Here is a 17,500-nt window from a genome sequence, read left to right as displayed (position 1 = left end):
TTCGCATTTAGGCTGTAATCACCAAACCATCTACATATAGCGACTTCACAATAATTCCTATCTGATTTCCTCACTTAACACATCCATGAAACCACCACAAATAAAAACATGCTAATGCTAACTTCAAAGGTCTCCAACTTCTCTAGGACTACCCGCTTCCTCAATCACTAAAAACTCACTTTTCTTAGTATTCTGTCATAAGCCTTCTCTAGATCTACAAAAGCACAGAAGACCTTCTGGTTTCCCTGCAGCCTCTTTTGCTGTAGCTGGTTTACTATAATTATGGCATCCACAGTCACTCTGCCCCCTTATGAATGTATACTGCTTTGACTCAATCTTAACAATTTCTGGCAGTATCTCATCCAGTAACCTCTTAAAAACATTTAAACCATGCATACTCGTTAGTTTAATTTCTTTGTAGATACCACATTCCATGACATCAACTTTCTGCTCAAGTAGATACCATTACTTTTTAAAGCAAAATTTCATTGATTTATGAATCTAACTTGCTGCAGGTTTGGGCCGAACAGAACCTGTTAAGTAGATTGTATGTTGTCTGGTGAATTCAGCATATTACTCACCTGAAAATGAGTGAAGAATTATTAGTAATTATCCATGAGTTAGTCCCTTCCGATGTTGCCAATTTTTCTCGGTGGGGTTTAATGATACGTTGGTATTCTTAAAATACATTTAATCGACTTGTGATTACATTGCTCTGTGACTCTGCTAACAACCAACTCCAAACAATGCGTCGAGCATCTCATAAATAAACCTCAAAAACCAAAACAATAGATCGGACAATAGAGCATCTCTCTCAAAAGACTGAAATCCTACTACAGTACAAAAGTAGAAAGAATCATATCCTATCTTTGAAGTAATTAACAAATGCTTGAACCCTAATATCAAAATACATCATTTCAGTTATATAAATTCTTGAACATGTTTTATCTATGCAATATGATGCAATTTTGCACAATACACGTAACATTTGAGGTAATATAGTACATTATTACAATAATACATAAGAGTCTCCTCCCCTTTAACTTGTCATTGTAAACATCTTTATAAATCTAATCTCTCAGGGGGCTTTCCTCTATTAACCCTATTAGGAAGCATTCATACCTCATCTTGTATTGGTACATGAATTGGTTCTGAATCTACATTTGATGTTGGAGCATCTTGGTTAATATTTGACTCATTTGATCTAACTACTTCTGAAAGTTTTCCATCTCTAACATTCACATGTTCTACTGTATTTCTGTTTAATGGCTGTAATTGATCAACATGACGTTTTACAATATTTCCACCAACATGAACATCATAATGTAAATTTCCTATCTCTCTTACAATCTCTCCTGGTACCCACTTCTCTGGAGTGTTGTACGATCTTAACATGACATCAGATAAAGATAAAAAATGTCTTACCTTTTGAAAACTTTCTACTTGTTTATACCCTTTATCTTCTAAATCACTTTGCAAACTTAGATACAACAAATCGAACTTACACCTTATCCTCCTCCCCATCAACAAATTTGATGGTGTCCCGCCTGTTGTGCTGTGCGGTGTTGTTCTATAAGACAATAAAAACTTTGATACATGCAAAAATATGTTACCTGAATATGCTTTTCTACACTTCATATTGTGTTTGAATGTTTGAACAAACCTTTCAGACTCTCCATTGGTAGAGGGACAATATGTTGCTGAAAATGTATGTTTTATTCCATTGACGTTAAAAAAATTCTTTAAACTCTTGTGAGGTAAATTGTTGACCATTATCTGTAACAATTCTTTCTGGAATACCTTGTATAGAAAAAGTTTGTATTAACTCTTATATTGTGGCATAAGATGTTGTTGTCTTCATAGGAATGACTTCTGGACACTTACTATAAGCATCTACTACTATCAAACACAAATAATTTAAAAATGGACCTGCAAAATCTATATGCACTCTTTGCCATGGATACCTGGGTAACTCCCATTGGTGCATTCTAGCAAATTGAGGATTGTTCTTTTGCATAATACAATTCATACAATTCCTTACATAAGATTCCACATCTTTATCTATACCTGGCGACCATACCAAAGTTCTTGCAATTGACTTTGATCTTACAATACCTTAGTGATCAGCATGTATTTCAGACAAAACCGTATTCCTCAGTGAATTAGGAATAACTACCCTTGAACCTCTCATCACTATTCCTTGTGTTATACTCAGTTCATACCATATATCCTTATAGGGTTTACAATTTTCCTTTTTTTCACATAAGTCCCTACCAGTCATTAACTCTTTAAAACCTTTCTAAATACTGGGTCTCTCTTGGTACTATGTGCTATATCTTTTGCTGTAATGGGTACATCATATACAGAAATTAACAGAAAACTGTCACCATATTCTTCTGGAGCTTCGTCTACTGGTAATCTCGATAAAGCATCTGCATTACCCATCTTTGATGTTGGACGGTATTCTATATCATAGTGGTACGCGGCTAACGTAATTGCCCAACGTTGTAGTCTTGCAGCTACCAACGTAGGTAAACTTGCTTTTGGACCCAATATTGCTGATAAAGGTTCATCATCTATAGCAAGTGTGAACTTTTTCCTACCATAATTATACATATGAAATTTCTTAACTCTATACACTAATTCTAAACCTTCTTTTTCTATTTGAGAGTAATTCCTTTCTGCCTTGTTCAATACTCTAGAAGTGAATGCAATTGGTTTTTCTGTTCCATCTGGCATTACATGAGATAATACTGCACCTAAACCTATGTTTGATGCATCACATACTGATTTAACTGGTAAATCTATTTGATAATGTACTAGGAATATTGGTGATGTTATTTGCTGGTTGATTCTTTCAAAAGATTCCTGACACTCTTTTGGCAACTTCCATACTACACCCTTATTCAACAAATTATACAATGGATGTGCAATTGTACACAAATTCAGAATGAAATTCCCATAAAATGTTACTAAACCTAAAAATGATTGTAATTCCTTAACATTTTTTGGTACTTTAGTTGATTGTAGAGCTTTAATCTTCTCTTTAGTTTTGTGAATACCCTTACCATTAATTACAAAACCTAAGTATTCCACTGAATCAACTTCTGAAATACATTTGCTCCTATTTACTCTAATATTATGTTCCTTCAACTTCAGAACTGTTCGCAATCTTTCTCTATGTTCTCTTGTGTCTTTACCAGCAATTAAAATATCATATATAAGAATGAATACTCCTTGGATTCCTGAAAAAATCTTATCCATAGTTTGTTGCCATATAGTTGGACTACTTGCAACTCCATAGGGTAATCTCTTGGGCCTAAACAAACCTAAGGATGTATTTACTTTACATAGTTCTTGTGAACTTTCATCCATGGGAAGCTGCTGAAATACTTGTTTTAAATCTAACTTAGAAAAAACACTGCATCCTGACATAGTTGCCAACATGTCTTTCGGATTTGGTAATGGATGTTGAGCTACTTGGAGTTGTGGATTCAACGTTACTTTGTAATCTCCACAAAACCTAACCTGACCATTTTCCTTCACAATAGTTACTAATGGAGTAGTCCAATCTGAAAATGTAACCTTTTCCCAGGAACCTTCATTTTCTAATCTACTGGTTTCTGTTTCAACTGCACTTTCCAATACGGTACTGTTCTGGGAGCACAAAATCTAGGAGCACTGTCAGGTTTCAAAACTAAAATTGCCTTTGCGTTCTTTACTGTACCTACTTTATCTTTAAATACGTCTTGAAACTCTGATATGATATTATCCACAGTCATTTAATTTTTGTGTTAATTTTGTCTACCTGTAACCTTCAAATTACTAGGCCAATCTAATTTCAAATACTGTAACCAATCCAAACCTAGCAAAGTTTGTCCTTTACCTTTTACTACTGTTAATGGCATTCTCTCTAATTTCTGTTCTTTGTACTGTACTTCTACGTTCGAAGCACCTATTACCGGAATATCAAAACCATTATAAACTTTCAAAACTCTAATTGTACCTTCTAATAACAAATTAGGAATGCTTTTAGCTGTTTTCTCAGACATAATTGGTACATCGGCTACTGTGTCAACTTGCATCAAAATTGGTTTGCCATTTATGATTACTTCTACCATGATATGTTTCTTTGCATTTTTATTGACGGAATTTATCAAAAATTCAAAATCAGTTTTTGACTTAACCTGATTATCATGAAAATTTTCCGCATTATTCTCTTGACAAATCGTATCAACTGTAGCATTTATTTTCTTTGCGTACCGTTTAGGGAATCTGCAAGCAGTTGCAAAATGACCCATCTTTCTACAATTGTGGCATGTTTGTCCAGTAGCAGGGCATTTCTTTGCTTCATATGCATGATGATCAGTTTTACCACACCTATAACACTTGGGTTTTTCCTGTTGTTCCTGTGTATAGGCCTGATTCTGATATTTATGAACATTAGTGTTAGGCACTTTTCTATGACTAGGCTTTGACATATTCCTTCTCTGATTCTCATTGTTTTTCCACTTGGAACCTATTTTACTAATTTTAGAATTTTCCATTCTATTGCTTGTAGAACTACCTATTATGTTACTTTGCCTATTTGATGTTTCTAAAGCTCTGCCTATTATCAATACCTTTTCTAATGTTAAATCTTTATCTTGCAATAATTTCTTTCTTAGTTCTTGTGATGTTCAATGTGCAATAACTTGATCTATGATAACATGTTCTAACTCTAAAAATTCACATGAAACAGCAAAATTCTTTGGTCTAGTCACAAATGCATCTAAACTTTAATTTTCTTTCTGATATGCATGTGCTGTAAATTGATACCTTTCAAAAATTTATTGACCTGAGGAGCAAAATATGCGGTAAGAGTCTTAATTGTAGCTTCACTTGGGTCATCTGTAGGCTGCAATGTCTTAAACACTTCCCGAACTTCCCTACCTGCTGTATGAAGTAATAATGGATTCTTTTTGGGCATCCTTCATATTCCCTAATGCTTCTAAATAAATCTTAAATTCCTCACACCACTTTTGCCATCATGTTGCAAGAAAATTGGGTTCAGCTGCGATGCTAAATTGTTCAGGATCTTCAATGTCAAGAGGAATTTTGACTGCTTACCTTGATACCTTGAATAGGTTAGGCTACTGTTCTAAAGTCACCTTGTAACTTTCTACCTTTTTCGGTATCCTACCAAATTTTAAAATTCACTTTGTTTTCTTGTTTTGTTTGCTTGTGTTTGATGAAATTCCTCCGGCTGCATGGGGGGTCCTGGTTGGAATTTTTCTTCTGCTTCTCTTGCAATAAATTTTTTTTGGGCTCAAGCCATGTTGTCCTGATGGAAGTTCCTATAGGGTAGCTTCCTAGGGTATATTACAACTACGGCGATATTCCCAGAGAATTTACCTTAAGGTACCCAGAATTCTAACTCCTGGAGCGAATATCCCTAATGAAAGTACCAGGGATATCGCGAAATATCAGAGGACGTATTCTTGACACGCCACATGGCAATCTGCACCCCGAACAGAGATAACACTTCGAAGGGGTCAATTGGCAAGAAAACGAAAACGAGAAAGAAAAAGGAGAGCCGTTCGCAAGGCTCTCTCTTCTCCCGTTTCGTAAGCGTGCATTGTACCGATTCTGGCGCCATCTGTATTCCTTATTGCGTAGCTTAACAACTCGGTGTGTTTCTCGCAAAATCTTGGATTTAATTGCTTTATTATGCTTTCTCCAACTTCGTCTGCCTCTGATAAGTTGAGTATTATTTCTTTTATGTATAATTGTAGGCTCTTGGTAATTTTTAAAGTGATTAATAGTAATAATCTTTGTTACAAGAGCCGTTGCCTACCGGAGGCGTTCTGGACGCTGTCGCTCGCTAGGTATGAGTTTTAGTTAGCCAGAGCGACGTTCCCGGCTGTTTTGCTTTAATATTTTTAGCTATTTAGAGTTACATAGGATTTCCTTATTCGTGCTTTTAGTATTGTTGTTTTGGCGAAGTATTCGCCAATTCTGGCCTACGCTAGACTATGTAGCCTAGTCGTTTGGCCCTAGTACTTTCCTGCATGATTTTTGGATTTCCGAGTGTTTTAACCCTGGATAGGTACGGTCCTCGGACACCCCTTTAAAGGTATACTCGGACGCGAACGACCCCGACGCCAAAAAAAATTCTTGAAAAATCAGTTTTTGCAGTAACCTCCTTTTTTCTTTTGCCAAAACAAACTTCAATGAATGCTTAAAACAACTGTAAAGATAAATACTACTCATCTGCAGAAAAACTATTTATTATAAATATTTTAAAAAATTAAGTAGAAAAAAAAAGACCTGACATAAAAATTCATAAAAAAAAAGTTTATACATATATACACAAATCCTTTTAGGAATTGATTCTTGAATGTTTAGGACACATCTTGATGTATATTGGATGAAGTCAGACCCATGGAGGTGAAGATCTGAAATGAGAAAAAAAGGGTAACTTTTTTTGGCCAAAAAAAATTGTCCAAATTTCATGAATTTTTTTGGGTACCCAAATGAAATAGGAAGTGGCTAATTTTTTTAGGGAATAAACATATGTTATCCTAAAATAGAAATATGTAAAAAAATCTTCATTATTTTGTAAATTACATATATATCAGGGGCCATATCTAAAGGTAATTTTTTGAGTACTTGGAAATTTCGTAAAAAAATACATATATTTAATATATAATATGATATTTATGCAGGTAAAAATATACCAAAATATCACAAATTCTATAGGGAACAAGAATATATATAGATAGGGCAGCTTACGCTTCGGATATGTCCACAAAATGGCCGCCAACCACACTGACTCAGACTCCCTAATCTGCCACTTGAAATGTAGGAAGGGTATGTCAATTTCAAGGTGTTATTTACTAATCTAATTATTATTGGATATGCATAAAAATTGTATGGTGGGTTGCTGGATAATTGTCGATTATTTACGACTATAAAATTAAAATTCTGACCCAAAAAATTTTTTTTGAAGGGAAATAAAATCGAAAAAAAAAATGTAAAACAATATTTTAGCTAAAAAAATTTGATGATATTCAATCAAAAAAAAAGTAAACAAAATTTTCCGACAAATAAACATCTAGAGGAATCATTACTCTGTGATAGTTCCTTAGTACGTAGTAATTTTGAAAGAATTGGGAAAAAACGAAAAAATGGCAATCACCGGAAAATCGAACACATACCTATATATACGCCATATCTGGCTAAAAAAAAGATAGGCATGGGTAGCCAGATCATCTAGAAACACTTTCCAACACTATAAAAATATAAGTTTTGCGACACTACTTGCCAATTCCTTACGGTAACATGACTAAGCAAAAAAATGCAAAACAAATAAAAAGGGGCACTCGTGGAAAAATGGCCATTCTAATATAAGGCATTTCAGAAAAAAAAAATTTCAGCCACGTGCTAGGCAAACCATCAAGGCATATTTTCCGACAAATAAACATATAAATGAAATATTACTCTGTGATAGTTCCTTAGTACGTAGTAATTTTGAAAGAAATGGGAAAAAACGAAAAAATGGCAATCACAGGAAAATCGAACACATACTTATATATACGCCATATCTGGCTAAAAAAAAAATAGGCATGGGTAGCCAGATCATCTAGAAACACTTTCCAACACTATAAAAATATAAGTTTTGTGACACTACTTGCCAATTCCTTACGGTAACATGACTAAGCAAAAAAATGCAAAACAAATAAAAAGGGGCACTCGCGGAAAAATGCCCAACATTCTAATATACGGCATCTCAGATAAAAAAAAAAGACATGCACGTGTTAGCCCAACCATCAAGGCACACTTTCTAACACATAAACATGAAAAAAAAATCAATAATATACGGCAATTCCTTACTACGTAGTAAATTTTTACAAATATTGAAAAAAAACAGAAATTGGCAACCGCAGTTAAATACCCAATATACCAATAACTACGTCGTATCTGACAAAAACAAAATCACGCATGGGTAGCCAGATCATCTAGACACACTTTCCAACATTAAAAAAGCAAAAGTTTTACGACACTATTTCGCAATATCTTACGGAAAAATGACTTGGCAAAAAAATTTTAAAAAATTAAAAAGGGACACTCGCGGTAAAATGCCCGACATTCTAATATACGACATCTCAGATAAAAAAAAAGACATGCACGTGTTAGCCCAACCATCAAGGCACACTTTCTAACACATAAACATGAAAAAAAAATGAATAATTTACGGCAATTCCTTACTACGTAGTAATTTTTACAAATATTGAAAAAAAAACAGAAATTGGTAACCGCAGTTAAATACCCAATATACCAATAACTACGTCGTATCTGACAAAAACAAAGTCATGCATGGGTAGCCAGATCATCTAGACACACTTTCCAACACTAAACAAGCAAAAGTTTTACGACACTATTTGGCAATATCTTACGGAAAAATGACTTGGCAAAAAAATGAAAATAAATGAAAAAGGGGCACTTGCGGTAAAATGGTCCTCGTGGTGATGAACGACATTTTAACTAAAAAAAAAAACATGCACATGGTAGCCAAACAATCCACCAAGACTTTCCACAACTGATAACCTATACAAGTTGCACCATTCTACGACAATTTCATAATACGTAATAACTTTGATAATTATGCAAACTACCTCAGAAGGGTAAACTCGGACGCGAACGACCCCGACGCGTCTCAGAAATCGGGGAAGGAGTACAGCTACAGCAATGCACATCTGGACACTACTAGAGCGTGTAGGGGAGACACCTCCTGCAGGTCGATCACCCACAAATTCAGTCACAGGGGTGAGTCACGTGAGAAAAACCTGTTTTTTTTTGACGCTCGGGGTCGCAAACGACCCACCGTACCTATCCAGGGTTAAAATTTTATTGAAGCTTTAGGCAGTTTTATACATTTAAGATTATGTTGATTATTTCCAAGATAGTATACGAGTGAGTTTCGGTGATTTAGGTAATCGATTCTCTTGGTGCCTAGGCTAAGTTGCCTATGGAGCCTTAGTATACTTTCTCATACTCCCCGGTTGCTTTCTTTTCTTCGGAGAAGGTATGCAATCCCTTTCCCTCTGTTTAAGCCTTGAGCTTAACCCTAGTGGTTTATCTGTATTAACTTTCAATACAACTATATTGGGGTGTTACTGTACCTTCCTGTTCCAGTAAGTCTGGCTTCAGAGAGGGGCAGAACATCAGAGTTTTTAGTCTGAGTCTGTGTTTGTCTGGCTTGGGGTTGAGCTCCCTCGCTAGTCTGACGCAGACATAGGAGGCTTAACCTCCTTAGGTCACTCCCGAAGGTTTCTGTACGAGATGATTCCTTCTTTTGTGATCTAGCAGACTAGTCCTTGTTGCTGTTCTCGGTGGGAGGATAAGATCCTTTCCCCGGGAGTAGCAACACCTTCCTTGCTTTGGTTCAGTGGGGGTTGGCAAGTATTACTGGCCTCCCTCCTTGGATCTCCCTTAGGCTAAGATGAGTTTTCTTGGCTGCGGGTGATTCTTTACTAAAGCAAGGTTGGTAGGACCCTCTTTGTCCCTTCCCCCTCTATCTCTGTAATGGCCTAGCCGTTACAGTACTGTACGTCATTCTACATCTGGACCTAGTATAGGTTAGGATGTGGAATTGACTCAGTCCCTTGCCGGCCGGCAGAGTGTGCCGGCCGGCAGAGTGTGCCGGCCGGCAAAGGTCTTCTGCTTTGAGTGCTGCCCAGACCTCCCTTGGTCCCTCATCCATGTCTGTCTGTAGAGCCAGACGGCATTGGTCAGGAAGCCTGAATTAGATTCTCCCCTTCCTTATTTGCACTCTTTTGGATTGCCGGGCTTTGAGGTAGTACACTCTCTTATCCTGGCATCCATTCTGTTTTCTTCTAGTGCTGTACCCGACCCGGCTGCCGGCCTATGTGGCTGGCAGCCGGGCAGTCGGAGTTCTCTGGTTCTTTTGCTGCTGGCCGGCATCGGTTGTTCACCTTTGCCGGCCGGCTATTGTCACGCCCTTGTCTGCCGGTCGCTACGAGCGGTGGCCGGCAGCCGGGTGCTACCTTGTGTAGTTGCCGGCCGGCAGTCATTGCCGGCCGACATTGGCTGTTGCCGGCCGGCACATGCATTTGAACCAGCGTTCTGCCGCCTTGTAGCTGTTAAGTAGTATACTTTAAAGCTAGTTATGGTGTGTGCCGGCCGGCAAGTGCCGGCCGGCGCATTACCTTCTATACTGTACCAGTATTCTTCAGTATAGCATATACTGTAGGGAGAAAACTTTAGTATAGTATTGGTACAACACTGTGTGTTCTAACACTTTTGTGTTGTCTTGCACAGCCTTTTGGTGTTGCCTTACAGATAAGAAAGTGAGTTCTTTCCTGTCTATTATCCGGTATTTTAAAATCATATCTTAGGTGTGAGCTCCACCTGTTTCCTCTGGAAATTTGTCATTGGTTACTCTAGGACAGATTAACCATACGATTTTATTATCTGGAAGGCTGCAACAATTGGTTGTGCGGGAAACACAAGTGTGTGTCTTTCCTTTCTGATTTGTTATGCTAAACTCTGCATATCCAGTGATACATAGTTCACTTGATACTCATGGAAATTTCTTCTCTTAACAGGAGGACCGTCCGAAGTGCGGAAGTGCTTTCTGCAACGTCCGCAGTAAGAACTTCTGCGGACATGAGTTATGTAGGAGGCACGCAGCATGCGCTGTCTCCAAGGGTGATCTCCGGTATTGGGACCCTCAGGTATGTACCGTGTGCTCTAACCTGATTACTGAGGCTTTTGATTCCCCTAGGACGGCGGAATCAAGGGATATAGCAAGGGAGAAGCTTCGTACCTGGGTAAGGGGCTTCCAGAAGAACACCTCTGGACCTTATCTTCCAAGTGAGAAGATGAGGGCTTACCTTTTCCCTAGGGCATCAGCTGATGCAGTGATTCCCCAGCCTCAAGAGGAGATCCCCCTAGTTCAGATCCCGGTGGATGCTGAAGTCGCGGTCACCTTGCAAGACATCCAGTTGGACGACAGGATGTCAGACGTGTCCGAGCGTCTGGAGGAAGACCTCCTGGCAGAAGGCTAGGATGAAGATCAAGCCCCAGACATTGTAGAGGAAGAGGCCGACGAGGTGTCGGCTGCTCCGGTTCAGATCCCTGAACCTATTCCCTCAACATCGTCCGCTCTCCCAGTAGAGCTGGGACAGGCCCTCTCCTCCATTGTTGGAATGATCCAACAAATGCAGAAGGAGAATAATGTGAAGGCGACTGCAGTGGAACTGCAGATGCAGAAACTTGCAGCATCACGTGGGCCCCAGAAAAGGCTCAATGTGAAAGACCTTCCCTTGTGCTCAGATGCTAACCCATGGAGATATGCTGAGCACATGCCGATGACGATTGGGAAGATCGTCATGTCGTATAAGTTGGGTTCAGTTCCCCTGGAGGAGGTGGAATTCTGGCCCAGCAAAGGGTCATATCCGGACTGTTATGTCCGGTTGAGGAAGGAACCAGCTTCAAAGGAGGAGACAGAACCGAAGGAGGTCATAGTGATGGACCATGCTAAGGCTCAAGCTTTGCTTTCATCCTCGATGAAAGAGAGGGGCTTCACGAACTCAAAGGTGGCTGCATTGAGTAAGAAGCTCCCTTCCTTTGTGTCCTCTCCTGCTAGAGCTTTCCCCTTTTTGCAGAAAGGGTTTGCGGCTGTGTTAAAAGCAGTCGAGGCTGGCAAGCCTTGCCCCTCCTTGGAGGAGTGTAAACCCTTGTCGCTGGCCCTACCTATGGACCACAAGGACTGGAAGGACGTTCATTTTACCTTCTCAGTCGGGAAGTTGGAGGCTGATATTGCCGGATGTCAGTTCGGTGAGAACCTCCCTAAGCTGTCTGACTTTCATTTGCCGAGAGAGCTCGAGACAAAAGAAAGACTGGCTGCCTCAATGTCTCTTCAGACCACTCTTGAGACGATGGCAAGTGACCCCAAGGTCCATGAAATGTTCATGGTAGTGGCCAAGACTCATCTGGCCACAGTGACGAAGGATCTTTACAGCTTTGTCAGGGCGAGGAGAGCTTGTAGGGAGTTCGTGTTCACCTCGGCTACGGTGAGGCACGAGCCAAGGAAACTAATCTCCTCCAACATTTGGGGCAAAGACCTTTTCCCTAGCGAATTCGTCAAAGAAGTTGTTGATAAGGCCGCCACGGAGAATAGAAACCTTCTCCAGAAGTGGGGCCTGTCTATCAAGAGAAAGTCTTCCCCGGATGAGGCTCCCCAACCAAAGAGGAAGACTAAGAGGACTAGACTACCGTCTCGGCCAGCCAAGCCATTTAGACAGCAACAGCAACAGCAATTGCCGATGCCTTCAGTGCCCCAGATGGTGGCACAAACCCCGACCACATTCCAGTGGGTACCCCAGGCCGTGTCGACACAGTCCCCGGCATTCAACCCAACGTTCGAAGGGCAGTCAACTTCCTTTCGAGCAAAGCCTAGAGGAGCAGCCAGAGGCTCGTCTAGGCGCCCCTCAAGGGGAAGGGGATTCAGGGGTGGTCGCGGTCAAGGAGGCAAGACCTCAGGACAACAGTCCAAGTGAGATGATACCGGTAGGAGGGAGACTTCAGAATTTTCGGGATCGGTGGACCTTCGATCCCTGGGCCCACAGCCTACTCAAGAATGGACTGGGCTGGAGCTGGTACAGCACTCCACCCCCGTGCCCTCGGTTTTTCCAACACTCCACCCCCGTTCTGGAGGAGTACATCCAAGATCTGTTGGAGAAAAAAGTGATCCGAAGGGTAAAGTCCATCAAATTCCAAGGGAGGCTGTTTTGTGTTCCCAAGAAGGACTCGGAAAAACTCAGAGTCATTCTGGACTTGTCGCCACTCAACAAGTTCATAGTGAACTGCAAGTTCAAGATGCTGACACTGCAACACATAAGGACCTTACTGCCCAAGAGGGCATTTACCGTCTCCATAGATTTGTCAGACGCCTATTGGCATGTTCCAATCAATCGTTGACTCTCCCCCTACCTAGGGTTCAAGCTACAACGAAGACTATACGCCTTCAGAGCCATGCCATTCGGGCTAAATATAGCCCCAAGGATCTTCACGAAGCTTGCGAGCGTAGCTCTCAAACAATTACGCCTAAAGGGAATTCAGGTAGTAGCCTACCTGGACGACTGGCTGATGTGGGCAGCATCCAAGACAGAATGCTTGCAAGCTTCCCTGCAGGTGATCCAGTTCCTAGAGTATCTAGGCTTCAAGATCAACAGAAAAAAGTCTCGACTTTCTCCATCTCAAAAGTTCCAGTGGTTGGGAATCCACTGGGACCTAATGTCACACCAATTCTCCATCCCGGCAAAGAAAAGGAAGGAGATAGCTGGTTATGTCAAGAGACTTCTAGATTCCGAAAGGATATCAAGACGCAAACAGGAGAGAGTACTGGGTTCTCTCCAGTTTGCTTCGGTAACAGACCCGGTGCTAAGAGCACAGCTAAAGGATGCAACCGGAGTTTGGAGAAGTTATGCATCAAACGAGCGAAGAGATCTGAGAAGACCAGTTCCGCTTCGTCTACGTACTCTTTTCAGGCCTTGGTCCCAAGCCAGACATCTAAAGAAGTCGGTACTTCTTCAGCCACCTCCCCCGTCGGTGACGATTCACACAGACGCCTCGAAGGAGGGGTGTAGAGGTCACTCTTATCGGAAAAAGGCCCAAGGGACTTGGTCCAATCTATTCAAGACCTTTCACATAAACTTTCTAGAAGCTATGGCAGTGCTCCTTACCTTAAAGAAAGTCTCCCCGCGTCACTCGATCCACATAAGGTTGGTGCTGGACAGTGAGGTAGTTGTGAGATGCTTGAATTGACAAGGATCAAGGTCGCCACCTCTCAACCAGGTGATGTTGGCCATCTTCCGATTGGCGGAAAAGAAGAAGTGGTACCTGTCGGCAGTTCACCTTCAAGGAGTCCGTAATGTGACAGCGGACGCTCTATCCAGGTTCACACCGATAGAGTCGGAATGGTCCCTAGACGCAGGATCGTTCTCCTTCATCTTGAGTCAAGTCCCAGAACTGCAGATAGACCTCTTTGCGACGAAAGACAACAAGAAGTTGCCCCTGTACGTGTCCCCGTACGAGGACCCCTTGGCGGAAGCAGTGGACGCAATGTCCCTCGACTGGAACAGATGGTCCAGGATTTATCTGTTCCCTCCTCACAACCTTCTGTTGAGGGTCCTCAACAAACTGAGATCCTTCAAGGGAGTAGCGGCAATAGTGGCCCACAAGTGGCCGAACAGCGTGTGGTTCCCCCTGGCAATGGAACTACGGTTGAAGTTTCTACCGCTACCAGATCCAGTTCTGACCCAGCGAGTCCAGAAGTTGACTGTCTGCGCTTCATTACAGAAAACCCGGACCCTGCAGCTCATGATTTTCTCTCCCTAGCGGTGAGAAAGCGTTTCAGGATTTCGAAAGCCAGCATAGACTTCCTAGAGGAATATAAGTGCATATCTACTAGAAGGCAATATGAGTCATCTTGGAGAAAAGGGGTGGCCTTTGTCAAGGCGAAGAATCCGCAGGAGATCTCGATGGACTTCTGCTTATCTTTCTTCATCCACCTCCATGGTCAAGGGTTGGCAGCTAACACCATTTCAACGTGTAAGTCTGCTTTGACAAGACCCATTCTATATGCCTTCCAGGTCGACCTCGCTAACGAGATCTTTAATAAAGTTCCGAAAGCCTGCTCTAGGCTCAGACCTTCAGCACCTCCAAAGCCCATTTCATGGTCTTTAGATAAAGTTCTTCATTTCGCTTCACTGCTGAACAATGAGTGTGCGTTAAAGGATTTGACTCAAAAAGTTATTTTCCTATTTGCACTCGCGTCCGGGGCCAGGGTTAGTGAGATTGTAGCCCTCTCGAGAGAGGAAGGTTGTGTTCAGTTCCTGGATGGGGTAGAACTGAACTTGTTTCCGGATCCTACGTTTCTCGCCAAGAACGAGTTACCCACCAACAGGTGGGGTCCCTGGAGAATCTGCCTTCTGAAAGAAGATGCATCTCTATGTCCAATAGAATGCCTAAAGGTCTATCTTCGTAGAACTTCAGACTTCAAGGGTGGTCAACTATTCAGGGGAGAAACGTCAGGCTCAAATATTTCACTGAAACAACTCAGGGCGAAAATCACATATTTTATTCGCAGAGCGGATCCTGACAGTACACCCGCAGGTCACGATCCGAGGAAAGTTGCCTCATCCTTAAATTTCTTTAATTGTATGGATTTTGAACATCTTCGTTCATACACTGGCTGGAAGTCTTCCAGAGTGTTCTTTCGTCACTATGCGAAGCAAGTGGAGCAACTAAAGAGATCTGTGGTAGCAGGGGGTCGCGTCGTTAACCCTGCTGTTTAACTCTGCGAGGAACAGTGGTTTTAATTGGGACGATTAATTCCAGGGTGAGTGTGTAGTTACATACTGTGCTACAAACTAAGTGAGGGCACCGAGTTGCCCACGTTGACTGTTCCACTTCCAAAGGTGAACCTAGCATAAGTGCAGACATGTGTGCCGAGCGTTTCTAACGCTAATGTGACTGATTAGTAATACAGACTTTTATGACTTTGATACCTCGGTATGTTAAAAGTGGCACTAATGTTTTTCTTTCAGATAAACAAGTTTCTGTTTACAATCATACTTATGCTTAAAGTTTTGGTTATCCTCCTCTTATATATATATATATATATATATATATATATATATATATATATATATATATATATATATATATATATATATGTTGTTAACCTGTCTATTTATTGTCTGTCAATAAACTTGTTCTTGAGAACCTTGCGTCTCCTTCACCTGTGTCAATTTATTGGTATAATTGAGCATTCATTCTATGTATATTTATCTGGGATAATTCTAATAGATTGTTCCTTTATGCAAGCTAATGTTGCATTGGTTTATGCTTTCCCTTAGCGGGAGGACTCCATCCCATAAGGGGACGGTGGCGGATTTACAAGTTTCCTCCTATGCGGATATAAACCTTTGTCCAATACAAGTATTGAGCGGAGAACTGGTCGATATTTCATATTGACGCAGTGGTTCTTTACAAACTATGCTTTACTTAATATAGGGTGAGACCACTATATTGGCTTGCCTGGTATTCATACATAGGTATATGTACTCTTCGAGACTTTTCCAGAGTCTAGTAGGACTCTTCCCTGTAGGGGGCAGGAAGCTCTAACATGGTTTATGGTTAGTTGAAAAGATGTATAACGGTAACATCTTAGGTCTCTAGGTCTAGTCGACCGGGGAAATACCTCCGGGGAGTACGGCACGTCCTGAGAATCCACAGATACAGTAATGCTCTGGTATACTTCCATCAGGACGACATGGCTTGAGCCCAAAAAACGGATTTTGAGCGAAGCGAAAAATCTATTTTTGGGTGAGATGGCCATGTCGTCCTGATGGACCCGCATTTCCCTTTCTATGAAAGGGCTGTAGGACCCCTCCCTACATACAGTATCTGTAGCACCTCGTGTATCGCTATAAGGAATACAGATGGCGCCAGAATCAGCGCAATGCACGCTTACGAAACGGGAGAAGAGAGAGCCTTGCGAACGGCTCTCCTTTTTCTTTCTCGTTTTCGTTTTCTTGCCAATTGACCCCTTCGAAGTGTTATCTCTGTTCGGGGTGCAGATTGCCATGTGGCGTGTCAAGAATACGTCCTCTGATATTTCGCGATATACCTGGTACTTTCATTAGGGATATTCGCTCCAGGAGTTAGAATTCTGGGTACCTTAAGGTAAATTCTCTGGGAATATCGCCGTAGTTGTAATATACCCTAGGAAGCTACCCTATAGGAACTTCCATCAGGACGACATGGCCATCTCACCCAAGAATAGATTTTTCGCTTCGCTCAAAATCCATTTCTTCTGCTTCTGGCCGCTGATCTATAAAGGCTCCCATGTTTCTTCTGCTTCTCTATGATCTCTGCGTGTATTCGTCTTCCTGTCGTCGCCAATGTTAAGTAGGTTGTATGTTGTTTGGTGATTTCAGCATATTACTCACCTGGAAATGAGAGAAGAATTATTAGTAATTATCCATGAATTAGTCCCTTCCGATGTCGCCAATTTTTCTCGTTGGGGTTTAATGATACGTTAATATTCTTAAAATACATTTAATCGACTTGTGATTACATTGCTCTATGACTCTTCTAACAACCACCTCCCAACAATGCGTTGAGCGTCTCATAAACAAACCTCGAAAACCAAAAGATTAGATCGGACAATAGAGCATCGCTCTCAGAGGATTTAAATCCGACTACAGTACAAAAGTAGAAAGAATCACATCCTATCTTTGAGGTAATTAACAAATGCTTGAACCCTAATATCAAAATACATCATTTCCGTTTTTGTCAATGCAATATGATGCAATGTTGCGTAATACACGTAACATTTGAGGTAATATAGTACATTATTACAATAATACATAACAGAACCCTACTAACCACTTAAGAAATGTCAAAAGACAAGACCTCTTCCAGA

The sequence above is a fragment of the Palaemon carinicauda genome, chromosome 1 (assembly GCF_036898095.1).
Source record: "Palaemon carinicauda isolate YSFRI2023 chromosome 1, ASM3689809v2, whole genome shotgun sequence".
NCBI lineage: Eukaryota > Metazoa > Arthropoda > Malacostraca > Decapoda > Palaemonidae > Palaemon > Palaemon carinicauda.
This window is presented reverse-complemented; position numbering follows the sequence as displayed.